The sequence below is a fragment of the Leucopleurus acutus genome (genome assembly GCF_964270905.1).
Source record: "Leucopleurus acutus genome assembly, chromosome: 7".
Classification (NCBI taxonomy): Eukaryota; Metazoa; Chordata; class Mammalia; order Artiodactyla; family Delphinidae; genus Leucopleurus; species Leucopleurus acutus.
In genome coordinates, this window is record NC_139150.1 from 101,163,225 (window position 1) to 101,190,150 (window position 26,926).

Here is a 26,926-nt window from a genome sequence, read left to right on the forward strand (position 1 = left end):
CAGGCTCTATTGGCCACCTGTATTTCTTTTTTTTGGAAATTATCTCTACGTGTTTTTTTAAAATCCCCTTACTATTCTATGTCTTTCCCTTATTGCACTGTAACATCCATTTTTCACATTGGCATCCATCCATCCCTCAGGAGGGAAAAATTGCCAACGTCCAAAGCAGAGCTGCGGAGGATGGAGAGCAAAATGCCCTGCGGCTCCACCCACCGCCGAACCCCTGTCCCGCGGTGGGCTGCCACCCGCTGCAGACCAGAGGCCTCGCCAGCTCCTCCCAGGCTCCAGTTTCCTTTCTGCACTTGAACTTTCTCGGCAGGAGACTCCAGCTGCTGGGGGGCGAGAGTGGCCTGGAGGGGAATCCGTCCAAGGTGGTCCCCCTGCTTATGGCCCCCGCTGCAGCGCGTCCCGTGACAAGACTGTTGGCAGCCTGATGACCCGGTTTAGAACCGAGCCCCACCGGGTGTCCCCAGTTGCGGGGACGGGGACCGGTGCCCCTCCCGGGAGCAGGCAAGTGGCCCCGGGCTGGCAGCCCCTTCGCGATCCGGCCGCCGCGCTCTGCGTCCCTACTCCCCGCCCTTCCCAGCGCCGGCGGCCGCGGAGCCGGGGTGTCCTCAAGCCCAGGCTGCGGCCGCACGCGACCCGGGGTGGGCGGCACACGTGAGCCCGCGAGGGCGCTTTGGGTGATCAGGGTCCCTGAGCGGGGACCGTGCTGACTCGGCCGCCTAGGCTTCCCGGCCCCGCTGCAGCCGCGCTGGAGCCGGCGCCTGAGGCCCCGCGGCCTCCCCTTGAAGCAGGCCAGGCTCCGTGGGAGCGGATGTCCCCTCTCTGCTCACATCACTCACGCGGAGCCGGTGCTGTTGGTGATGGGGGTCTCTGCTGGGCCCTGGGCCTAGCACGGTGCCTGGCACATGTTGGGCGCTTATTAAAAACCGGTTGGACGGTAACAGGGTAGGATAACTCAAAGTAGACCCATCCTCAGGATGGTTTTAAAATAAGCTCTACTGCTTTGATCACAGGTCAAAGGGCTATTAAAAGCGAAGTGGATGGAGGAGGCCCTTGGCTCCCTCATCTTCCATTGTATGGGTCTTCTTGCCCCTCAGCAACCCTTCCTCCTGGTACCTATTGGCACCGTTGGTTCCCTGGAGAGACGATGTTGGGTATCTTGGAGTCAGAATATAAGGGTCTGAATCCTGACTTTACCACTTCCAAGCTCTACAGATTTGGGGGTACTTTTGGAGCCTGGATTTCCTCTTCTGATCATGGAAATAACCTTCTTTGCAGGTGTATATGTGATGATTAAATGAGATAACATGGAAATCCCTAGCACACAGCATGGCTTCACTCCCATTAGTTTTCTTCTTTCCTTCCTGCCACTTCTGAACCCCTGAGCCTTGTTCTCAGTAGGTACTCAACAAATATTAATTGAATGAATAAATATAAATTCCTATTCAAATCGTTACACCTTATCAAAACGGCCTTTTCCTTCTGACCTAATTGCACAGGAAAGCGAGCTGAGAAATCCATTCCTTACTAATTTATTGTATTAAGAAATTTAACACATGAAGGAGTAGGATTGTGACTTTTCTATGAAGAGGGAACTTTTATGTTTTAGCAGGGAATTCCTAGATATGAATTTTTTTTCAGTAAAGATCACTGTATTTGTGACTTACAATCAAGAAGAAAATCAGACAATAAACAAGAAACAAAGTGCATAAGTAAAATAATATGTTAGATAGTGATAAAAGCTTCCGAATAATGAAAAAATAGTGTAGCATAAGGGCATAAGAGAGTGCCAGGGGTAAGAAGGAGGGACGTTTTATATATATATATATATATATATATATTTTTTTTTTTTTTTTTGCAGTACGCGGGCCTCTCACTGTTGTGGCCTCTCCCGTTGCAGAGCACAGGCTCCGGACGCGCAGGCCCAGCGGCCATGGCTCACGGGCCCAGCCGCTCCGCGGCATGTGGGATCTTCCCGGACCGGGGTACGAACCCGTGTCCCCTGCATCAGCAGGCGGACTCTCAACCACTGTGCCACCAGGGAAGCCCAGATATGAATTTTAATAGTTGAATTTTACATATTGCACAATGTTGGAAGTAAGGGCAATAGGGTTTTGGTGAGTAGGTGGACCTTCCACATGCCCTTCGAATCTGCTGACCTGGGTGCCTCTGAAATGCACTCTGTGTCGTAAAGGGGGTAGGCAGACAATGGGGTACTTTATGAGAAGTGAAGATCCCCTGGGATCATAAAATCTCACCCCAACACGGAATCAATGCTTGTGTCTAGACAAGAGTCATGGGTTATAAGGTTGGACCTAGTAGAGGCAGAGTGAGGCATGATCCCAGCCCAACACAGCTGATTTCCTGGGAGATGTGTCATCTCGTGACACATGCCAGTGTGTGCCCAAAAGGATGAGTCCCTAAACCCGGGCTGGACACTGCCTAAGGGCCCATCAAGGCCCAAGGCAGTGAGCACTGCTGCTACTCAGAGGGGAGAATGGGGGCCCTGCAGTGTCTGCAGGGTCCACAGGGCAAACCCACAGGGAACAGGGATTCCTCAAGTCCCACTTCCTCTGAGAAGCCCGATCCAGCGACCTCTGCCCTCTCGGCTCCCTTCCGACAATGCCTGCAGCTGTGTTCAGGAGGCTACAGGGGCTGGTCATCTCCTGCTCCAGGTGTACAGGCAGCCCCGGCATAGTCCACTGCCCCTCCGAGGCCATTTCCAAAGAGACGCCGGCCGCAGGAGGGCAGAAGGAAGGCTTGCGGCTTAAGAGGCTCCATCTTTCAGCAGAACAGTATCTTAGAAGGTGCTGGGAGGCCAATGTGCTTTACTTTTGGGGGCCTGGTAGTTTTATGATGCGAGGACTGTGGTGAGCCCTTCCACATAATTCCCCCCACCTAGGACGTATAGACTTTCTTATTCTATACCTAATTTATGTATTCAATCCCCCTCCCCTCCCCATTCTAAAAGGATGACCTCTGCTTTTATGCCACAGCCTGGATACCACATGAGCTGGCAATGAAGGTGGGATCCTGCTAATGAGAAAGTTAGATTTTTTAAAAATCCTATATTTATTGATTACTCATTCTGTATCAATGACTGTGTGAAAAGTGCTTTACAGGTATGAACTCACTTAATCCTCTAGTCTAGACTAGCGTTTCCCAATAGAAACATAATTCAAACCACATATGTAATTTACACTTTTCTGAGAGCCACATTAAAAAAGTAAAATGAAATGGGAGAAACTAAGGCTAAACATATATTTTGTTTAACCCAATATATCCCATATATTATCATTTCCGTATGTAATCGATGTAAAATTATTAATGAGATAGTTTGCATCCTTGTACTAAATCTTTGCACTCTGGGGTGTACTTTACACTGACAGCACATCGCAATTTGGACTAACACATTTCAAGTGCTCAGTGGTCCCCTGGGGTCGTGGCTGCTGTACTGGATGGTAACAGCTCCAGGCAACCCTCTGAGAGAGGTACTGTCAGCATCTGTATTTCCCTGAGGGAAACCCAAGGGACAGAAAAGCTATAGCTCAAAAGGAATCAAGCTGGGATTTGCACCCAGGCAGCCAGATACCAGAACTGCTACCTTTACTGACTAATCGTTCTTATCTCTGTCGCTGACAAGCGCACTCTGGTATATCAAACACTGCCCAGGACCAATTTCCTTGAGAAAACTGCTTTGGGTCAAAGGATTTGAGTTCCATTAAGAAATGTACTAGGATCCAAAAGATTAAAAACAAAAGCAAAGAAAAGCTTGAATTTTAATTTAAAAAAAAAAACCAAACGAACAGAAGTGTGCTATGTCTCTTACCTTCTTGGGTGCCTATTCATAAACAAATACGGTGAATTCTCCCTCTACTCTTCTGGACTTTTGAGGACATTTGGATTGATGGAAGTCCCATTTCCCCTCTTCACACCTGCTCTATCAGTTCTCAGTCAGAGATTTAGATTTCACTAAAGAAATCAACAATTCTGGTGGAGACATCTAACTGATATCATAGTTGGGAGAGTTTTTAGACGATGGGGAGATCTATCCTCAGTTTTCACCCTATGAACACCTCCAAGGTCATCAACAGCCCAAGAGTCTACGCCAGTGAGGGTGCATCACCATCCAGCACAGAAACTCTAGGAACATCCTCTACCCTGAACACAAGCCACTGGGTCAGCAGAACATTTCTGTAGCGGGTTGACACATACCAAACGAAGCCCAGGTTTCACCAACCCTCTGCAGGCATGCAAAGTTCCACAAGAGGATAACCGATCTCGCAGAGTCTTCTGTGAAAACTCCATGTCAGTGAAGTCCAGGAAGAACTGCGGCAGATGGACTTAATTCTTCACATGGTTTAGCTGAGCAGTGGGTCATGATTACAGGGGTCAAGCCAAGATGCCCGAGGACCTCAGTATTTGACTAACAAGAACAAGAGTGCTAGAAGGAATCAGCTGTGACCGTGGCTTATCAGAAAGTGGTAAGTTATCTCTCCCGATATGTTCTCACTGGGCTCTTGGCTAAGCAGTTGAGGACATTCTTACGTTCAATTCAATCCATTTAAGGATACGAGTTCACACAGTTGATACTAGTGTAAGCTTTGCCGACAAGAAGCCCTGTGACACCCAGGGGTGTCTGGGAGACATGGGGAAAGAATTCCTTCACGTCCCCAGGACTTAAATCCCAGGCATTCCTGAAAACCATCAGCCAGAATCAGCTCACCTTCCCCAAGGGCCTCGAGCACCCCCTACATTCAGCGTCCCCTTCAGACAGCTTGCACATTCATCCTCCACAAAGAACGGGCTGCACGTGCCATCGCCTCCCACTGCCACTAAGCAGCGTGGCCCAGTGGTTTAGAGTCACACAGAACTACATTCAGATCCCTCTTCTATCACCTCTTAGCTCTGTGACCTCAGGCACACTTAGATTTTCTAAGTCTCAGTATTTCATCTGTAAAATGGAAACGATACGTACTCAAAAGCAACTTTTTAAAGGAAGAAACAAGAAACACCTTCATTTCAGGACTCTTTCAAAAATCAGAGATCATGTTTCTGAAGTCCCTGAACCATAGTAGGTGGTCCCCCCCCAAATCAGGTAAAATATTTGGGGTCCAACAGGTGCTGCCTGGTAGATTTGAGTCACACTGTTCAAGTGCCAACTACAGTTCCGGTTGATGCTAAGCTGTATAATGTAAGTGGTTGTATTTAATTTTCTACTTCAGATTTCCCCAAGTGTTATTTGGGGAACTGGGAACTCCCGAGGATGAGCTTAGGCAGTTCTTCCTGGATCCAGCTCTTGCAAGAACTTACTTGAAGACTAGAGATAGACATTTGCTCCAAAGAATATACGATATTGGAGAAAAGTTTAGTTACCTAAATCAAAAAGCATGTTCACATGTGCTATGTAAACTCTGTACGTGCTAAATTGGGCCAAGTTCCATGGGAGGGTGGGCTCCAGGGAGTCTGCGATGCCTGCAGATAAGACTTTTAAGCAGGGCTGACGTCAATTTTCTTGGTCTTGCTGGGAGTTGGGGCTGAAGGTGTGGTCAGAGGGAGAGAAAGAGTGCTCAGCCTGTATCCTGCTCAAGTTTCTCAGTTCATCATGAACAGTGCTCCTTCAATTGTCTGATAAACCTCATTTGTTGGGGGACATCTTTAACTCCAAAATATATGTCACCCCTGGAACTTTCCAGTATATTGTAGAAACACTGACTTTTACATTTTATTGAAATATAGTTGACTTACAATGTTGTGTTAATTTCTGCTGTATAGCAAAGTGACTCAGTTATACACACACATACACATTCTTTTTTATATTATTTGCCATTATGGTTTATCCCAAGATATTAAATATAGTTCCCTGTGCTATACCGTAGGACCTTGTTGTTTATCCACTCTATATGTAATAGTTTGCATCTATTAACCCCAAACTCCCACTCCATCCTTCCCCCATCCCCTCTCCCCCTTGGTGACCGTAAGTCTGTAGAAACACTGATTTCTATGATTCCAGGCATGGCACTGATAATGGATGACTATTTGAAAATACTCTACTTAATTTTGACCCAACAGGGCTCCAAAAGGAAAAGGAGAAAATCTATAACTAGAATTCCCAGGGCCCTTTTCTTTTTAATTTTTTTTAATGTTTTGCCTTCTTTTCTTTTTTAATAAATTTACTTATTTATTTTTGGCTGCATTGGGTCTTCGTTGCTGCGCACGGGCGTTCTCTAGTTGCGGCGAGCGGGGGCTACTCTTCATTGCGGTGCGCGGGCTTCCCATTGTGGTGGCTTCTCTTGTTGTGGAGCACGGGCTCTAGGCACGCGGGCTTTGGTAGTTGTGGCATACGGGCTCAGTAGTTGTGGCTCACGGGCTCTAGAGCACAGGCTCAGAAGTTGTGGCACACGGGCTTAGTTGCTCCACAGCATGTGGGATCTTCCCGGTCCAAGGCTCGAACCCATGTCCCCTGCATTGGCAGGCGGATTCCTAACCACTGCGCCACCAGGGAAGTCCCCAGGGCCCTTTTCTTAAGCTGCTCTTTTGACATCTGAATTATTCTGTTTGGGAAAGAATATCAAAGGCCTACTCCAAAAACATCTCTCGGTCTCAAGATTTCCTTGGGGCTACTCAAATGTTTCTCTTCCCCCCAAAGCAATCCCATTCGAATGACTTCATCGTCTACCTGAGAAAAGGCATTCTGTGTTGTAGAACTTGCCGGTGCAACAATATTTTCTGAAAAGCCAAGTGGCTTTGGACTACCCCAACGCATTCTTAAAGAATACGACAGACCTCGGCCTCTTACCACTGACACCTGAGTGTCAAAAAATGCCCAATATGACCAACTATTTCCTAGTCAGTAACAAAGACATGCATAAGTGGGGGAAAACACATTGTAAAAATTCTACACTATTTGTGCATTTAGCGCTTTTAGCAAAAAGCACTGCTCTGACCAAAAGTTGATCTCCTTAACTCCTCCCATCCACCCACCAACATGACTGTCTGGGGCACAGAACCTCCTAAAACGGGTCTCCCTCAGGCTCCAGCTTTGCGTGACCGGCCTCACCCTTTCTGAGGGCCCTGGTAGGTAGGGAAATGATTCCTTCCGCCCGGCACTTGCTCCACATCTTGTGCTCTGGAGCCCCCAGTCACTGGCCTGCTGACCCAAATGAGAAACATCGCGTCAGCAACCATGCGGCTCCCCAGCCAGGAGCAGTGGCCCTGGCTGCAAAAGCCACTTGCTTAGTGTCATAGAACAGTGGAGCGTAGAACTCGGCTGGATTCTTTCACCCAGACAGAATGGTCCCCTTGATGTCTCTGCCAGATGTCAGCATTCAGCTACGGGGTCAGGGGAGGGATGGGGGCTCTCTCCTCCATCAGACCCGCCCCCTGCCGCCTGCCAGGGGATTCCTGCTCGGCCAGCAGGAGTGATGAATGGTCCTCATTCACGGCCCAGAGCACACGGGAGAGGCTACCCCAGCTGTGGTCGGATGCTGCTTCTGGCCGCACACGGAACACATTCCTTTGTGGAGGAAGGCTGTCTTGGGTGGATGGGTTTGGTGCTCAGAGAATGAGGGAAGCGGGTGGAGACAAGGGGGCCCTTCTGAACCACCTCAGACAAGAATGCAGACTCTGACACCATGCTTGGCCAGGGCTGGTCCATTTGACCCCTGGCCAAAGATTCCACCTTGGTCCTGTCTATTTCTGGCCACAGAGTGGGAATGTTCAGGGCATGGTGAAATGGCCAGAGGTAGGCATACAAAACTGAATTTTTTTCAGCCTCCAGAAAGAGACCTTTGTCAGGCATAATTTTTTGTGACCGATTGGGGTTCCCCACAGTCCATCACTGCCTCTGGGTGGAATCTCATTCTGACCAGGCTGTTTCCTGGGGAGGATGAAGGTACAATTTCAAACACTTTAAAATGTGCCACTGGAGACTCTCAGATTGAATGGGAAAGCAAAAGCCAAATAAATATATAGTGTCTATAAGAGACACATCTTTTTTTTTTAATTTTATTTATTTTAAATTTATTTTTGGCTGTGTTGGGTCTTCGTTGCTGCACGCGGGCTTTCTCTAGTTGCAGTGAGCAGGGGCTACTCTTTGTTGCAGTGCGTGGGCTTCTCATTGCGGTGGCTTCTCTTGTTGCGGAGCACGGGCTCTAGGCACGCGGGCTTCAGTGGTTGTGGCATACGGGCTCAGTAGTTGTGACTCGTGGGCTCCAGAGCGCAGGCTCAGTAGTTGTGGTGCACAGGCTTCGTTGCTCCGCAGTATGTGGGATCTTCCCGGACCAAGGCTCGAACCCGTGTCCCCTGCATTGGCAGGTAGATTCTTAACCACTACGCCACCAGGGAAGTCCCCAGGGCCCCCAAGAGACATATCTTATCTCTATAGCTTGTAGCCCATAAAGAAGGGGCAGGGGAAATCCAAAATCAGTGCTACTGCTTGAAGGTAGAGGAAGCAGAGTGAGGCGGATATGCCCATCGGGTTCAAATTAGCCACCCCCCCAAGCCCTAAAAAAATGCAGCTACGGTTGGACCACAGGATAACATATAGTAATGGAAAGAACATGGTGCTGGCATCTGAGAGTGGTCCCAGGTTCAAATCTGCCTTCTGCAAATCCAGAAGGGTCTTAGGGTTTTACAGCAGTGGTCCCCAACCTTTTTGGCACCAGGCACCCGTTTCATGGAAGACAATTTTTCCACAGACCGGGGGTGGGGGGAGATGATTTCAGGAGGATTCAAGCACATTACATTTATTGTGCACTTTATTCCTATTATTATTACATTGTAATATATAATGAAATAATTATACAACTCACCATAATGCAGAATCAGTGGCAGCCCTGAGCTTGTTTTCACTTGCCACTCACTGATAGGGTTTTGATGTGAGTCTGCAAGCAACTGATTTATTATGGTCTCTGTGCAGTCAGACCTCTCTGCTGATGATAATGTGTATTTGCGGCCGCTCCCCAGCTCTAGCGTCACCGCCTCTGCTCCACCTGAGATCATCAGGCATTAGATCCTCGTGAGGAGCGCGCAGCCCAGATCCCTCGCATGCGCCGTTCATGGTAGGGCTAGTGCTCCTATGAGAATCTAATGCCACCACTGATCTGACAGGAGGCGGAGCTCAGGTGGTAATGCGAGCGATAGGGAGCGGCTGTAAATACAGGTGAAGCTTCTCTCACTCGCCTGCCGCTCACCTCCTGCTGTGCGGCCTGGTTCCTAACAGGTACCAGTCGGTGGCCCAGGGGTTGGGGACCCCAGTTTTGGTGGGTTCCATAAAATATATCAAGTGCCCAGGACAGTCAGTGACTGGCTCAGCCGTGTTCAATGAGTGGTAACTATTATAGTTATAAAATCCACAACAAACTGGAAAAATTCCAGGAGGAGTGTCACTTAACCCATCAACCACTCTTCAGCCACTCTTTTTTTTTTTTTTTGGCCACACCAGGAGTCTTGTGGGATCCCCAACCAGGGATCGAACCCTAGGCCCCCTGCAATGGAAGCTTGGAGTCCTAACCACTGGCCCACCAGGGAATTCCCACCCATCGACCACTTTTAACACGGCATTTGGGTAACAGGTTTTAACCATCCTCCCACCCCTCCCTGACCCCCAACACATACACAGTCTCAGACACACTGTTTCTCAGAGCTAACCGTCAGTAGCCAAATTGGTCCAAATTTCTGTGCCACTTTGAAGGTGATATTAAAATTCATAAAAGGCAGGCAGGGGAGGAGAACAGAATTCGGGGCCAGAATGATGTGCAAATTTTTCAAGTAATCCAATCATTGCATTGTCTTGTTTCCAGGGGAGGAACTGTAGCTGGGAATGCGGTCACTGCATGCAAATCTCTGGAGAGGGGGTGTTGAGGGCTGGTCCAGGCACAGACACTGAGGTAGAGAGGGGCTCAGACAGTTGGGGGTAAGAGAAGCATACCGGGGGGGGGGAAGTGGGGGGCGTCCTGGGACGGAGGGAATGTACAAACCAGCTTTTCTTAAAATTTTTTTTTTTTTTTGGCTACGCAGCGTGTCTTGTGGGATCTTAGTTCCCAAACCAGGGATTGAACCTGTAGAGTGGAAGCACAGAATCCTAACCACTGGGCCACCAGGGAATTCCCCAAACTAGCCGTTCTAAGAGATGGATCCTCAAAACGGCCAAGGAGCTCAGTTCTTAAGTGACATCCTCCCCAAGTCCTCCCTATTTAGCTTCCTTCATGCCTCAGGGAGCGCTAGTCACAGCAGGACTCAACCATGGCTTTAGACACCTTCTGTATCTCCAGAATCTTCCAGGCCAAGCTCCCTTCCAAGCAATGCAACCTGAACCAACAGGCCTGAGCCCCTTCAATGAGAAATAGACCCCAGGGCCCAGTGAAGGAAGAAGCAGCTGGTACAGAGGCCATGGCCACATCTTTGGCTTGTCTAGAAATGTCTGGTGACCCAGGGGAGGGGGCAGGAGTGCTGTACTAAAGTTTGTTAAGAGCCTATGATCTGGGATTCAGCTGTCCATAGAAGCATTGGAAGCCCTTCCAGAAGCCCAGTGAGTGATAGCAGCAGGTAACAACTGTCACCTCATCAAAACTGGCCAGGCTCAGCTCACGATGCCAGCCGGTACTGTGTCAAGATACTGACATCCAGGGGCTTCCCTGGTGGCGCAGTGGTTAAGAATCCGCCTGCCAATGCAGGGGACACCGGTTCGAGCCCCGGTCCGGGAAGATCCCACATGCCGCGGAGCAACTAAGCCCGTGCGCCACAACTACTGAGCCTGCGCTCTAGAACCTTCAAGCCACAACTGCTGAGCCCGTGTGCCACAACTACTGAAGCTGGCGCGCCTAGAGCCCGTGCTCCGCAACAAGAGAAGCCACCACAATGAGAAGCCCACGCACCGTAACGAAGAGTAGCCCCTGCTCGCTGCAACTAGAGAAAGCCCGCGCGCAGCAACGAAGACCCAACACAGCCAAAAGTAAAAAAAAATAAATAAATTTAAAAAAAAAGATACTGACATCCACAGAGTAGTGGCATATACACAGAGAGCTTCAAGTTCCTGCTTTTACTGAGGAGGCAGACTTTCTTAGCTACGTTTGGAGCTGACCCATGTCACTGGTGCTGATCACAAGCCTTTTCTGGACCTCCTTCTAGAATGATTCTAATATTTTATTGCATCTCCAAACACGGCATGGCTCCCACTGGCAATTACAGGGTGCCTCCACTTTCCTTATCATGACATCCACTAGCTTCAACTCTGTGTTTAAGCATCTACTCATATGCATATATAAAAAATCCTAAGGAATATATTAAAAGACTATTAGAACGGATAAAAGAATTCAGCAAGGTTATAGGATGCCAGATCAATATACAAAGATTAACTGTGTGGACACACCTTCAAAGAACAATCCAAAAATTAAATTAAGAAAATAATGCCATTCACAGTAGCATCAAAGAGAATAAAATACTTAGGAATAAACTTAACAAAAGACATGCAAAATTTATACTCAGTGAATGATAAAACATTGTTGAAAGAAATTAAAGAGGATTTAAATAAATTTTTCAAATTCCATGTTCATGGATTGGAAGACTTAATATTAAGATAAGAATACAAATTGATCTACAGATTCATCACAATCCTTACCAGAATCCCAACTGACCTTTCCATGGAAATTGACAAGCTGATTCTAAAATTCATACGGAATTGTAAGGGACCCAGAACAGCCAAGACAACTCTGAGAAAGGAGAACAAAGTGGGAGGACTCACACTTCCCGATTTCAAAAGGTGCTACAAAGCAATGGTAATCAAGACAGGGTGATACTGGCACAAAGATACAGGCATATAGATCAATGGAATAGAACTGAGAGTCCAGTAATAAACTCATATATCTACGATCAATTGATTTGGACAAGGGTACCAAGACCATTCAATGGGGAAAGAATAGTCTTTTCAAAAAATAATGCTGGAGTAACTGCATAGCCACATGTAAAAGAAAGAAGTTGGACCCTTACCTCCCACCATTTACAAAAATTAATTCAAAATGGACCAAAGACCTAAATATAAAAGCTGAAATTTGAAAACTCTTAGAATAAAACACAGCAGTAAATATTCATGACGTTGGGTTTGGCAATGGCTTCTAAGATACGACACCAAAAGCATAGGTAACAAATTGAAAAATACCTATATTGGACTTCATAAAAATTACAAACTTTTTTGCATCAAAAGACACTATCAAGATGCTTCATGAACTAGAGCAGCAGCAGTGGGGGTAGCAAAAAGGGTGTAGTGATCAATTATTTTTTTTATTTTGTTTGCATATCTGTCTCTCTCCTAAGACTGTGAATCCCTTGGAGGGCAGATACGTCTCTGGATCCCCTGACCCCAGCACAGAATAAATGTTGAGTAAATGTGATGTGAACCGAGAAAAAAAAAATCAAGAAAGTGAAAAGACAACCCACAGATGGGACAAAATATTTGTAAATCGTATATCTGACAAAGGTCTAGTATCCAGGATATATAAAAACCCTTAAAATTCAATAACAAAAGACAAGCAGTCCCAATTTAAAAATGGGCATAGGACTTGAATAGACATTTCCCCAAAGAAGACATACAAATAACTGACAAGCACATGAAAACATGCTTGAAATCATTAGTCATTAGGGAAATGCAAATTAAAACCACAATGAGATACCTCTTCACACACACTAGCGTGGCTATAATTTTTTTTTGAAGTGGGGAAAAGTAGGCGTTGGTGAAGATGTGGAGAAATTGGCAGCCTCATACAGTGCTGGATGGAATATAAAATGGTGCAGCCACTGTGGAAAACAGTTTGACAGTTCCTCAAAATTTTATACAAAGTATTATCATATGATCCAGCAATTCCACTCCTACTTATATACCCAAAAGGATTGAAACCAAATGTTCAACCAGAAATTTGTACACAAGTATTCATAACAGTGCTGTTCATTATCACCAAAAGGTAGAAACAACCCAGATGACCACCAACAGTGAACAGATAAACAAAACGTGGTGTATCCTCACAATGGAGTATTATTGGGTCATAAAAAGGAATGCAGTGTGGATACATGCCACTACATGGGTGAAACTTCAAAACATCATATGAATTAAAGAAGCGAGACAAAAAAGGCCATATATCACATAATTCCTTTATATAAAATATCCAGGGCTTCCCTGGTGGCGCAGTGGTTGAGAGTCTGCCTGCCGACGGGTTCGTGCCCCGGTCCGGGAAGATCCCACATGCCGCGGAGCGGCTGGGCCCGTGGGCCCTGGCCGCTGAGCCTGCGCGTCCGGAGCCTGTGCTCCGCAACGGGAGAGGCCACAACAGTGAGAGGCCCGGGTATCGCAAAAAAAAAAAAAAAAAAAAAATCCAGAATTGGCAATGTAGAGACAGAAAGTAGATGAGTGTCTGTTTAGTGATGGGAGTAGGGGGAGGGGAGGAGGAAGAGGCAATGGCTAAAGTATACAGGTTTCTCTTTGTGATGGTTGCACATATCTGTGAATATACCAACATCCATCGAATCGAACACTTTAAATGGGTGAACTGTATAGTATGTGAATTGTATCTCAAGCTATTAAAAAATAATCTATTTAACTGACACTTCAGTTTAGTAGTATCTACTTACTAAGCATCTGTTACATGGCAAGCATTGTATTTGGCACTGGAATTCAAAGATGAATCTGACTTTCTGCCCTGAGGGTTCTGAGGGTTCTGCCCTCTAGGAGTTCACAGTATATTTAGAGATGTAAAAAGAGTACAGAAATAGGTACAGAAATAGAACTGGGAAGGCAGTGATTACAATTAGAGATGAGGAACATTTAGAGAGTTGACACCTGGGCAGGTTTCGAAGGGAAGTAGGAGTTTGACAGGTCGCTGGTGGGGAAGGGAGATGATTCCAGGCAGGTCTGAAATAACACAGGATGTTCTGAGACCTGTGTGGGGTTCAGAGTTGCAAGATGCAAAGTGGAAGGGCTGGCAGAGTGGGTGGGGTGAGGAGAGGTGGAAGAGGTGAGCTTGGAGAAGCAAGCTTAGGGCCATGAGGAGACTTGAATATCATGCCAACAAATGTTGAGTTTTCCTTTTGGGGATGTGGAGCGACGATATACCTATCGTCGGGAGAGCAAGGGGGGCAGATTTGTGATTGAAAGCAGGAGTCAGTGAACGACAGCCCTTGGGCCAAATCTGTGAAGTTTTTAGAAATAAACTTTTATTGGAACACAGCCATGCTCATTTCTTGTCTGTGGCTGCTTTCCCACTAAAACAGCCAAGTTGTGACAAAGATCGTACGGACCCATTAAGTCTGAAATATTGGCTATCTGGCTCTTAGAGAAAAAGTTTACCAACCTCTGCTCTAGAAAGATCCCTGTGCCTACTGGATAAAGGATGGCTTCCCACGGGTTAAGACCAAGGGAAAAGCGTCCAGTTAGGAAACTAGCAACTCTCCAGGCAAAGAAGATGCTGGGGTACCATGACGTTGCAACATCATGACGTTGGGATAACAGATGACATAGGGGGTTGATAGTGGGGTGGGGAGGTGGGTGTGGCTTTGAGAGCCTCCTGAAGAAAAAACACCTGGGGAATATCAATTGAAGAAAATTAACAGTGAAAAGGATAAGAGAACTCATGGCGTTTCATGGACGTCTGAATTTTAGCTTTTTCTTCTTAAATCATTAAAATGGTCCCTAAGCCTCACGTTTAGTTGAGTGCTCTCAGACAGACCATCTGAACTCAAGGCAGCTTACAAGTTTTTTAAAATTATTCTTACAATTTGGTTATGGGCATGCTGGAGCAATTCCAGATCACCTGATGGGCTGTCTTCCCCGCTCTGTGTGTTGCAAGAAGCCCAAACTCCACACCACATTCTTTGGCTCTGCTCTGAGGCTGCTGTTGGCACCAGGTAGGCACCATGGAGTTGGTTGCCAGGCATCAGAATATCATTCTTGACTGATGATTTATTTTTAAATGCACAAGTCAAATATCATGTCTTACTCATTTTTGTCTCTTACAGAGACTGGCAGAGTGTCTGGCAACTAGAAAGTCACTCATAAATCATTTTAGTTAAGAGAGAGCACCAGGCGGGAAGGGAAGGAGGAAGGAAGGAAAGGAGAGCAGAAAGGCAGGACGTGGCCACAGAAGTTTTCATTCATGGCTTGAAACTTGTGATCCAGGGAGTTCCCTGGTGGTTTAGTGGTTAGGATTCCAGGCTTTCACTGCCGTGGCCCAGGTTCAATCCCTAGTCGGGGAACTGAGATCCCACAAGCCGTGTGGCAAGGCCAAAAGAAAAGAAAAAAGAAAAAAAGAAAGAAACTCATGATCCAGCAGAAGCTGACAAAAGAGTAGGAGTTCTCCAGGTGGATGCAAACCTCTTCAGCCCAGGGAGAGCCTGGAAGAATAATACTTAGTGGTGATGTCCTAATATAGCTGCAACTGCAAATCCCAAATATGTTGTATTATCTTCCCTAAACATTTTAAGGAAAGAGGTTGCTTAAATCTCACAACTAATCTTGCTGCCTCTAAGATTATAAATTGTGTTTTTCAAAAATCTCTTCTAAACCATCTCACGGTAGACAAAATGAACATCCACTCCCAAGACCCTGAGGTGTAATGGAAGCAGCCCCATGCGGGCATGAAATGTATTTGGAATCTCCTGCTTTGCCTTTAATTCCGTGCCCTCTGGGTAATGTCCTATTCTTGATCTAGGTGCTTGTTACAAGGGTATGTTCATCTTGTAAAAGTTCATCCAGAACAGGTATTTGTACATCTACATTCATAGCAGCGTATTTCCGATAGCCAAAAGTGGAAGCAACCCAAGTGGACAGATGAACGAATAAACAAAATGTGGTACGTACACACGATGGGATATCACTCAGCCTTAAAAAGGAAGGAAATTCGGGCACATGCTACAACACGGACAAAGTTGAAGACGATATGTTAAGTGCAATAAGCGAGTCACAAAAAGACAGTGTATGATTCCATTTATATGAGGTGTTCAGAGTTATCAAAATCATAGAGACAAAAAGTAGAATGGGGCTTGCCAAGGTGGTGGGAGAATGGAGGGTCAGTGTTCAGTGGGTGCAGAGTTTCATTTTTGGAAGATGAAAAAATCCTGGAACAGACGGTGGTGATGGTGGCACAACAGTGTGAATGTATGTAACACCACTGAACTGTGCACTTAAAAATGGTTAAAACGGTGAGTGTTATGTTATGTATATTTCACCACCATAAAACGAAATGAAAGTTCATCCAGTGTCGTATACTTAGGCTTGGTGCTATTTTACTTACGTCTGGTATTCTGGGGAGACGGGTACTTTAAAAAGGTACTTTACTCAAATTTATATTTGTGTTTGTTTTAGAAGAGTTTTATACTTGTGTTTAGGAAACTATCCGCCTTACTAGGTCATGAGTCATGCAGGCGCTCTGGAAAGCTGTGCTATGTTTATGTCGGGACATCCGTAGCGCCCCAGGGACAAGGCTGGAGGTGGGGGGTGTTCATGGACCCAAGTTCAAGAAGAACAAAGAAACGGAGCAAATGAGAGCTGTTCGCAAGTTGTCGACAAAAGTTATCTTCTCATAAGGCATATGCTGTATAGGAAAGTGGCATTATTTTTTCAGAAGATGCTCTTAGCATCATGTTGGCGACGCATCAGAAAAGACATATGGGAGCCATTGCCATGGGACAGCCCTGGGGGCAGCTGTGTCTGCTTGTCTATCGAGTTCCGACACGAAAAAACTAAAAAGAAAATGTATCATCATTCGCGTACAATATTATAATGCTATAGGTGTTTCAAGTGAAGGGATCAAAAAGCCTTGGGCAAGGAGAACTTATTAACTGTGATCCTAATCACATCCTCATCATCTGCTGACTTCGTTCTCACTCTACCCCCATATGTACCACACACACTTACCTGGGTATACTCTTTCTGCCAAGGGAAGTGCAAAAGGGTTTTTAAAAGTCTGGATGGACATCTTATCCAAACTGTCACCATCATGCTTTATCACCCTCGAGCAAGTGCCTATTCTGAGAGGCTGGTTCTGGTGCCTAAAGACATCTCTGATGCTGGTGGTGGGGGAAGATGGGCCAGCACACCTGGCTGGACTGTGCTCCTGGCGGGTCACACACACTTCCTGCAGGAGGACAGCTCGAATGACTAGGATGAGAAGGTCTGAAGACTCGCTTCAACCTAGACAGGGCAGAGACTTAGGAGGTAAGGAGTGCATTGTTGCGGATCTGTCTCTCTGGGCATCAAGTTGGCTTTCCTTTTGCTGGCCCACGATTGCCAGTCCTGCTGGTTCTATGGATCTGGAACAGGACAGGCTGTGACTACTTCATCTGAGGTCTCGTGGCCCCCGGGTCTGGAGTACAGGAGGGACTGTGTGACACTGACATGCAGACTGACCACAATACCCTTCTCCAGAGGGAAATGAACAATAGTCATTACAAGCTGTCCTTCTGAACCCAGGCAACCCCAGGAGAAGGAAATATACCTCCTAAAGCTCCCAAAACTGTAACAGGAAGAAAACCACAGCAGCTGCTGACATGGAATCACCTAGAAATTCTACCCCCTTGGAGACAGCCTGTTAGCTGAGGGGGAAGAGAATTCATGGATGCCAGAGGATGGTGTGGTTAAAGGGTAATGCTTTGTCCCTTTGGAGCTCCTACGGTTGAATAATGGGTTTGGAGCAACCAGTTTCTCTCTCCCTAACTGGCTGTTTTGTGGAAGGTCTGTTCATTCGATGTCTATTTCAGGGCCATGAACATGAGAGCAGAAAATCTAGGCATCAAGAAATAAGAGATTCCTTCTTCCCACACAGCCAGCCAAGAAAGGAGAATTCCAATGAGTCTCATTAATAAGATGTAAAAATGACTTCGTTATCACCCCCTTCCAAAGCAAATAAACACAAGTAGTAAAAATGCTAAAAGTAAAAAGTTCTGGTGTCCTATATCCTCATCAGACAACGGCAGAATAAACAAAGTTGTCCATAAATGAAGAACCTCAGAGGGGAGCCTCTCCTCTGCCATAGAATTTCAGCTGCCTCCAACTAAAGATGCCAGCGGCCAGAATACTTGGGCAATGATCAGCGAGGGGTAATTGTTCTCAGTGAGATTTCTTTCTGAGCCCTTGGTCTCTTCCAGGAATTCCAACTCCAGTCATTTCGCTCACCCTACTTTCAGAACTAGGAGCCAGAGAATGGAGAAGGATGACGACTCCTACCTCAGAGAGGGCCACCCTGAGTTCTCAAGAGGTGAGTTGCTTTCCTACAGTTTTACAAGAAGCTGGGAAATAAGCCCAGGCTTCCTGACTTTGCAGCTGATTTACCTCTAGCACCAAATGGCCAAGTACTCAGTATTTACACTGGGATTTCTGATAGCAGGTGTACAGGAAGTGGTAAGCCCAGGAGGAAGCCAGAGCCAGGATGAACGCGCCAGAGCCAGGATGAACGCATCAGAGCACAACTTATATTCCTTGAGCAGCGCTGAGAAACAGAACCACCACTGCCCAGGACTAAGGATGCTGGGTCAAGTCCTGGCTAGGCCAGTCACCAACTGTGCCATCTGGACAGCTTATCTGTTGGCCAGTCTACTCAACTATAGCGTGCATTCAACAAAACCCACCTCGCTCTTTAGTGGGAAGTTGTAAGAATCAAATAACACGGTGGACAGAAAAGTGGTTTGCAAAGAATAACATAAGATGAACATAAATTATACAAATCAACAAACTCCGGTCAACTGTAAAAAGACATTTGGGGGAAAATTGGGGGAAAAATCTGAATTTTTTTGGACTAGGTATTAGATGATACCAAAGAATGATTGTTAATTTTCTTAAGTATATTAACGGCATAATGGTTATTTAATATTTTTAGAGGTCACGCTGAAATATGTAAGAATGAAATGATTTTATGTCTCGGATTTGCTTTAAAATACTTCCCTGAAAAAGAAATAAGAAAGGGGTAGATGAGGCAAGCGTGGCAAAATGTCAGTAACTGTTGAAGCTGAGTGAGACGTATATGGGGGGCCTTCTCCCTACTATTGTTTATATTTGAAATGTTTCCGAATAAAAAAATGATGTTTAAATAAACAGTGTAGCATTTTCTAGGACACTAGAAAGCTTCACTAATGGTCACCACCAGAAGCACAGAAAATCTGCCTCATTCACAAGGCCCCTTGTACACTGGTCAGCCAGGGGTCAGAGGACAAGAATTTGGGAAAAGGCCAGGAGAGGCCAGGCAAGGAGCCGAGCTGTAAAGGAGATAGATGAAAACATTTTCGTAGCCTCTCCCGTCTGCCATGCACCAAAATGTCAGCCAACCTGTAACATCAAGTGGACGCTTTGTCTTCAGGCTTAAGTTTCCTAATCAACTTTGCCACTTAATGGCTAAGTGGCCTTAGACCAAATCACTTTTTAGCACAAAGTCACGGAGAGGCACACACATGGGTTTGCTGCTCACTCCAGGGACAGATACTAGGGACCAGGAAGGGGAACAGGACAAAGGGGGGGGGGCGAGAGATGAATAATTTAGCTAAGGGAGAGTCCAGGGAGTCAGTCGTTCATCTGGGAACTGACCAGGGAAATGAGCACTTCGACTCCGTCCTAAGCCCCATCCCCGACCATTAAGTACACAATACACCATAAATAACGAAATAATTCCACCAAGGGTGACGAACGGCCTTTTGGGGGTCAGGGACAGACAGGCTAGCGGCGGGGTAGGAGCGGGGCCTGGAGGAGGGGACACGGATTCGAGTCTCCACTTCAGCACTTTTCCCTTTCCGCAAAAAGAATCCCTTGGACTGATTTGAAGATCTCCGCAGTTCCAAGACTTCAGGGGACGAAATTAATTTGGGGCATGTTTCTGACTTTCATTCCTCTCTGTCCTCTCATCAGGACTCGAGGTTTCCTAGCCAGGAGAAGTTCAGTCCCCTCCCCAGTGGTGTTTCGCAGCGTCCCCTCGCCCCACCCTCGCTGATTTTTGGTGGTCTTTCCCGGGGCTGGGTGAGGGATGACGAAGTAGGAATCTCGTCTGTTTCTTCCAATCATTTCTATTCCGGTGCTGATTTACAGCGACACCTCTGGCAGGCAGCTACTCCAGAGGGCTCCAGATGGGGGGTTGGCTGGGCGGCGGGTTGGGGGGGGCGGGGGCGGCGGAAGCGCGGTGTTCAAAGCGCCTGCGTAAAAGTTGCGGGCACTGAGGGCAGAAGGAGTATCCGCGTTAAGACCAGGATTAGCCCCGGGGCGATCCTGCGTAGACCATCCGTGGGTTAGCTTGTGCTGGCTCTTTCCTACTCCAGGGCCTCCCCTTGATAATTGGCGGGAGAGGTTTCCTGGTACCCTGACCAGCCAGGAGTGAATACCTGAGGTGCGGACCGCGCCTCTCCGTCCACCGGACTCAGGGCTTTCCTTCGTTCACTAGCCCTCACTCCCCACCCCCAGCCCCGTGCGCTCCACATCCCCAAAGCCACAGCTCCGGGGACACCCCAGTGCGCCCCCGTCCCCCGCGCGCTCCGCATCCTCAAAAGCCAGAACTCCTGGCACCAGCGCAGCCCCCGGTGTCCGCGGCTCCACGGTGCACCCTCCTAGGCACCTAGCACGCAGTGGGTCTCGTCTGACTCTGTCCTGTCTGGTCGCAGGCGCCCCTGGCGAGCCAGGAACCGAGCGCCCAGCTCCCGGGGGCGCCCCTGCTGCGTGAGCTCTCCGGATTCAGGCGAGGTGGGGCTGGGTGGGTCCGCCCGAGTCGGGAGCGGGACCCGTTAGCCTGCACGTCCTCGCGTCTCCGAGCAAGGAGCCTTCGCTCTGTGTGCCGCCTCTCAGCTCCCGGGAACCCCAAGCACTGCTGAGAGGCGGCCCGCGGGGAGCGGCGCCTGGAGACCCCACCGGGACCCCCGCTTTCCCGCGAACCGCCGTGGGGAGAGGGAGGCGCAGGCAGCGCTCTTACTTGTCAGCAGGGGTGCGCACTCGTTCGACTGGGGCCAGGCTCTCCACGACGGCCCCTCTCTGCGCCCGTCGCCGCGGAGCCCCTTTCCCGAGCTGAGGGGGCGAGCCGACTTCTCCGGCCGTTGGAGAAACCGACCTCCAAGTTTAGGAAGCCGCGGGCTGGTGTCGCTCTCCAACCCTTTTCCCGGTACTTTTAACCAGCGTCGGACCGCAAACCCCTCCCCAGACCCACCCCCTTCCCTGAAGGCGGCCACCGCAGCAGGCGCGGCCTCCCGCCCCTTTTGTTGTAATTCGAGAGCAGCAGCTCCCCTGGCCTGAGGGGCTGTGCGGGGGAGGCTGCGTGCCAGCGGCGCAGCCCTTCCCAGGCTTTTCTCGCCCAGGTTTCCGGAGCCTGAGAAGCTAGGGAGAGGGCTTTTCCTCTGGGAGATTCCTCTACACGCCCCGACCCGCCATCCCGCCCCCCCGCCGAGCTCCCGGAATTTAACCCTTCGGTGTTCTTATCCGCCAGCAATAGGGCTCGTGCCTAACCCATCTCCGTATCCAGAAAGCCCAGCACTGACTGGCACGTAGTAGACGCTCAATAAAAACTGATGACTGAAAGAGTTCAGATACTTTCATCTACCTCTCCTGGGTTTCTCCTTTACGGGCAAAGCAGTTTCCGGAGGTGACTACAAACAGCCCCCTTTCTTCCAGCAGATCGAGCCTCTCTCTCCTCTGAGAATCCGTTTTCTCCTTTGTAAATTAAAGGCTTTGGATTCAGTGACCTCTAAGGTCCTTCCCCACCTGGCAGGGCCAGGGTTAGCAAGCCCTGCGGTCAGGGGCCTGAACCCGATACAGCTAAGGGTGCATGTCGTGCAGAAGGACATTCCATGCCTGGCTCTGAGGCTCACACTGGGGGCAAAGTGAGGGGGTCATGCGGGCTGGGGGAGCCCTCTAAGGAGATTCCCAGGGCTTCCTAAGCAAGAGCAAGGTTTGGCTGGGCAGGATGGTGATCCTCCTCGGGGTCCGTCCTCAGTGCCCTCCTCCCACTCTGCTCCCTTCCAACAAACCAGCAGCTCCAGCCCTGATAGGTGGGGACTCCCAGTCTCAGCCTCCAGCTCAGACTTGTCTCCAAATCCGTGGGCTTGTAAATCCATTGGTCTCTAGGACATTCCCATAGCCACAGCTAACCTAGCGAGCCCCAAACTTGGCACCCCAACCCCTGGGACCCCTCTTCAGCCCTCTTCCCTACCGTCCACACTGAATCAATCCCCTGGTCTGGTGGGCAGTGGAGGGAAGGGCCGGGAGGGAGGTGGGTGTGATTCTAAAAGGGCAACAGGAGGGACCCCTGTGGTGTGGAACTGTTCAGTATCTTGACTGTGATGGTGGATACAAGAAGCTACACAGGTGGTACAATTGTATAGAACTTAATATACACAAGCACACTCACACTACACACACACAAAGTAAAACTGAGGAAATCTGAATAAGGTCAGAGGATTGCATCAATGTCTCCTTGTGATATTGTCCTAGAGTTTTGCAAAATGTTGTGGGAAACTGTGCAAAGTGAATGAGGGCTCTCTCTGTATTAGTATTTACAATGACATGTGAACCTACAGTTACCTCAATAAAAATTTCAACTGAAAATAAAAGCTCAAAGTAACTCCAGGGCCCTCAGGATGCGGCCTGAACTGCTTGATACAGCTGACAGGGCCCCCCTCAAGGGCATTTCCAGCCTGCCCATCTCCCAGCCACACTCTCCCCTCACCCCCATAGACCTTACTAACTGTTCTCCATGACTGTTTCACACCCCAGGGCCTTTGCACACGCCATTCCCTTGCCTGTCTGCTCAGCAACACCTAGTTCTTTGAGATCTCACTTAGCTATCGCAGTGAGCACCCTACACAGTGCCTGCACACAGCAGATGCTCAATAAATACCAGTGGAACTGAGCTCTCTCCTCTTCCCCCCACACTTTCTCTGATCCCTCTTCTTCTAATCCTACCCTTCCTGTAAAGAATTAACCAATAAGGTATAAAATGAAACACTTTATAAATGCTGTTTGGCCTGATTATGAAAATAATGCAACCTCCCTGTGGAACATTCAGAAAATATGAGAAAGTATAACGAAAAAAACTTTCACCCTGTTGTCCTCTCACCCACAGAGAAACGTTTAACATTTTGGACTATTTCTTTCATCATATCTTTTAAAACCAAATTGTGCACAGAATTTTTGTGTCCAGCTTTTTTTTTAAAAGGATATTGTTTTGTGCACATTTTTCAATGTCCTTCTAAATGGCTTTAGACTATTTCAGTCTCTAAAGCGACCATGTTCCATAGTGTCATTTCTCTACTCTTAGACATCAAGGTGTTTACGATTGTTACTAGCGTAAATTACACCAAGACAATATTGAGCAGCTACTATGCGGTTCCTGCTAATTGTTACGAATGAGAAAGCCGAGGCTCAGAGAGGCTAGGTGATTTCCCCAGAGTCACAGAGCTGATAAGTGGTCAGGCTGGGATCACCAAAGGGTACATGACCCCTCTTGCAAGTTTAAGTGGCTGCACACTGGAGGCTTCAACAAGTCCGCTTGTGCTTCGCTCACCAACCCACATTCCCAAGAGAAAGTGAGTATTTGAATCTTACACAGAGTAGCTCACTGATGCACTTCTGTTGAATTGGACCAGAGACCTGGGAGGCCACTTCAGGAAGGTAGTAGACCCTTGCTCTAGATGAAATATCAAGAGTATATGCTTTATGGCTCTAAGTCTGTATGTGCCACCCTCATGTCCCAGGCTCTGTGCTGCCCCACAGGCAGGGCCACCCAACAGATTCTGAGTGCGTTTCTGCAGTCAGAGGACCTGGGTTCCAATCCTGACTCCGCCACTTCCTGCCCTGGACGGGTGACTCCTTTGCCTCACTTGCCTCATCTGTAGGAAACACTTCACTCAAAACCTCCTAGAGGAATGAAAGGGCTGGATGCACAGTGGGTGCAGAACAGTCCCTGCCGCGTGACGCTGCACCACATGTCGCTGTGCACTCCTGCCGCGCTGCAAGGCTGCGGGCGGGAGGGCACCGCACTGCGCAGACTCCCTGCCTGAGTCAAGCTGGGAGGCAGCGCCTTCCTGCCCGACCCCACCCCACAGGGGCCACGGGAATCACGTTCCCAGGGCGCGATGATGAGTCCAAGGGCGTGGACTGTTTTCTCTTTTATTCTTGGCTCTCGAGTTTTGTTGCCAAATCACCTTCCTAACTGTCTGGGCGTGTCCCATCCCGGAAGCACAGCCTGAGACTCAGTGGAGGCCCGGCTGATGTGCTGGTCAGTGCGGGGAGGCTGGCAAGACACACACCGATACATAGAAACAATGAAATATGGGAGTCAGGAGGGGGCAAATGCTCCGGAGAAAACCGAAGCTGAGTAAGGAGGAGAGAATGTGAGGGAAGCACGGGGGCGGGGGGAGGGGGGCCGGGGGGCCCCAGGAAGACCCCGCCCTGCGAGGTGGCACAGGCAGAGGTTCAGAGGAGGGAACGAGGAGCCCTGTGGGGTGGAAAACTCGCATTCCTCTGGGCTCAATAGCACTTAACTTGCCTCATTCCTGCACTGTGCATCACTTCCTATTTGTGTTACAGTTATCTGTATATTCCATTTATCTCTCTTAGAAAACTATTACAAGCACAGATACCTTGTGCACGGATACCACGGGTCCGTGTCCCCCTAACCTCTGTGGTCAGCAGCGCATATCCCGGGCCATCACTCTCTGTTAAAGTGAATCAGATTGAACTGAAACCACTTGAAAGCCTGTAAGGCATGATTAAAGTAGAAATCATTTTAGTGGATATTATTCACGATTACCCATACTAGGAAGAATGGAGAAACCAGTAGTTTAAATCTATAGAACTGCAGAGGCGCCACCTTGCCTGTGTGTTAAGTCAAAAGGGAAACCAGCGATCAATCAGGCAAACACTGGTCCAGCCATTTGGGAAAGTGATTTGGAATGTGTGTCAATGGGTCTGGACCTGGCCCTTCAGGAGGAGATCGTGGCTAAAGCAGTCAGGTTGGTCAAATATTTCACGTATTCCAGTGGTCCTATCTTGGCCAGCTATCTATCAGGACCTACTATCTGGCTTTCTCACATTCGGAAATCTGCAGTGTTCCATCACAACCACTTTTGTTTTATTTTATTTTTTAAAATTAAGCTGTGGTATAGGAAATTCCCTGGCGGTCCAGTGGTTAGGACTCTGCGCTTTCACTGCCAAGGGCACAGGTTTGATCCCTGGTCGGCAAACTAAGATCCCCGCAAGCCCCCACGGCATGGCTGAAAAATAAGTAAATAAATTAGTTAATTAATTAAGGTATGGTTGAGTTACAATATTATATAGGTTTCAGGTGTACAACATAGTGACTCACAATTTTTAAAGATTATACTCCACCTATAGTTAGTATAAAAGACTGGCTATATTCCCTGTGTGGTACAATATATCCTTGTAGCTTATTTATTTTATACGTAGTAGTTTGTACCTCTTAACCCCTTACCCCTATCTTGCCCCTCCCCCCTTTCCTCTCCCCACTGGTAACCACTAGTTTGCTCTCTGTATCTGTGAGTCTGCTTCTGTTTTGTTATATTCACTAGTTTGTTTTATTTTTTAGATTCCACATATAAGTGATATCACACAGTATTTGTTTTTCTCTGTCTGACTTATTTCACTAAGCATAATACCTTCCAAGTTTATCCTTGTTGCTGCAAATGGCAAAATTTTGTTCTATATTTTGGTTGAGTAGTATTCCATTATATGTAGTAGTATTCCAGATATATATATATATATATATAGAGAGAGAGAGAGACAGAGAGACAGAGAGAGAGAGAGAGAGGGAGGGAGAGGTTTATTTATATATGCCACATCTTCTCTATCCATTCATCTGCTGATGGACACTTAGGTTGCTTCCGTATCTTGGCAATTGTAAATAATGCTGCTATGAACATTGGGGTGCGTGTGTCTTTTTAAATTAGTGTTTTTGTTTTCTTCAGATATATACCCAGGAGTGAAATTGCTGGATCATACAGTAGTTCTATTTTTAGTTTTTGGAGGAACCTCCATACTGTTTTCCACAGTGGTTGTACCAATTTACATTCCCATCCACAGCGTACAAGGGCTCCCTTTTCTCCGCATCCTAGCCAGTATTTGTTATTTGTGTTTTTTTTGATGATAGCCATTCTGACAGGTGATATCTCATTGTGGTTTTGATTTGCATTTCCCTGATGATTAGGGATGTTGAGTATCTTTTCATGTGCCTGTCGGCCATCTGTATGTCTTCTTTGGAACAAAGAAGACTCTTCAGGTCTTCTGATCATTTTTTAATCGGGTTGTTTGTTTGTTTGATTTTGAGTTTGTATGAGCTGTTTATATGTTTTGGATATTCATTCTTTATCAGCCATATTATTTGCAAATATTTTCTCCCATTCAGTAGGTTGTCTTTCAGTTTTGTGGGTGGTTTCCTTTGCTCTACAAAAGATTTTAAGTTTAATTAGGTCCCATTTATTTATTTTTTTGCCTTTGTTTCCTTTGCCTTAGGAGAGAGATCCAAAGAAATATTGCTACTATTTATGTCAGAGAGTGTTCCACATATGTTGTCTTCTAGGAGTTTAATGGTTTATGGTCTCACATTAAGGTCTTTAATCAATTTTGAGTTTATTTTTGTATATGGTATGAGAAAATGTTCGAATTTCATTCTTTTACATGTAGTTGTCCAGTTTTCCCAGCATCATTTGTTGAAGAGACTGTCTTTTATCCGTTGTATATTCTTGCCTCCTTTGTCATAGATTAATTGACCATAAATGCATGGGTTTATTTCTAGGCTGTCTATTCTGTTCCACTGATCTGTGCATCACAACCACTTTTAACGAATGTGGACACTTTATAGGCAAGAAGGTAGGGAACACCTTCTGCTTCCTCTTAGGAGGCAGCGCCCCCTAGTGGTTCACATCTCGCACCGCCTTGAGCATTTGCACTCTCCAGCGC

General features: G+C 47.4%; 2 protein-coding genes across 2 annotated transcripts in view; both read right to left on the reverse strand.

Annotated features, from left to right (window-relative positions):
• The window catches only part of LOXL2 (lysyl oxidase like 2), a gene marked incomplete at its 3' end in the record, with an annotated part of 101,383 nt that extends 80,366 nt beyond the window's left edge, over positions 1–21,017 (reverse strand). Inside the window, exon 1 of the mRNA XM_082841991.1 lies at positions 20,931–21,017. The remainder of the gene's footprint in view (positions 1–20,930) is intronic.
• Positions 1–26,926, reverse strand: part of ENTPD4 (ectonucleoside triphosphate diphosphohydrolase 4) — a 424,151-nt gene that overhangs the window by 342,736 nt on the left and 54,489 nt on the right. The gene's annotated exons all lie outside the window — the stretch shown is intronic.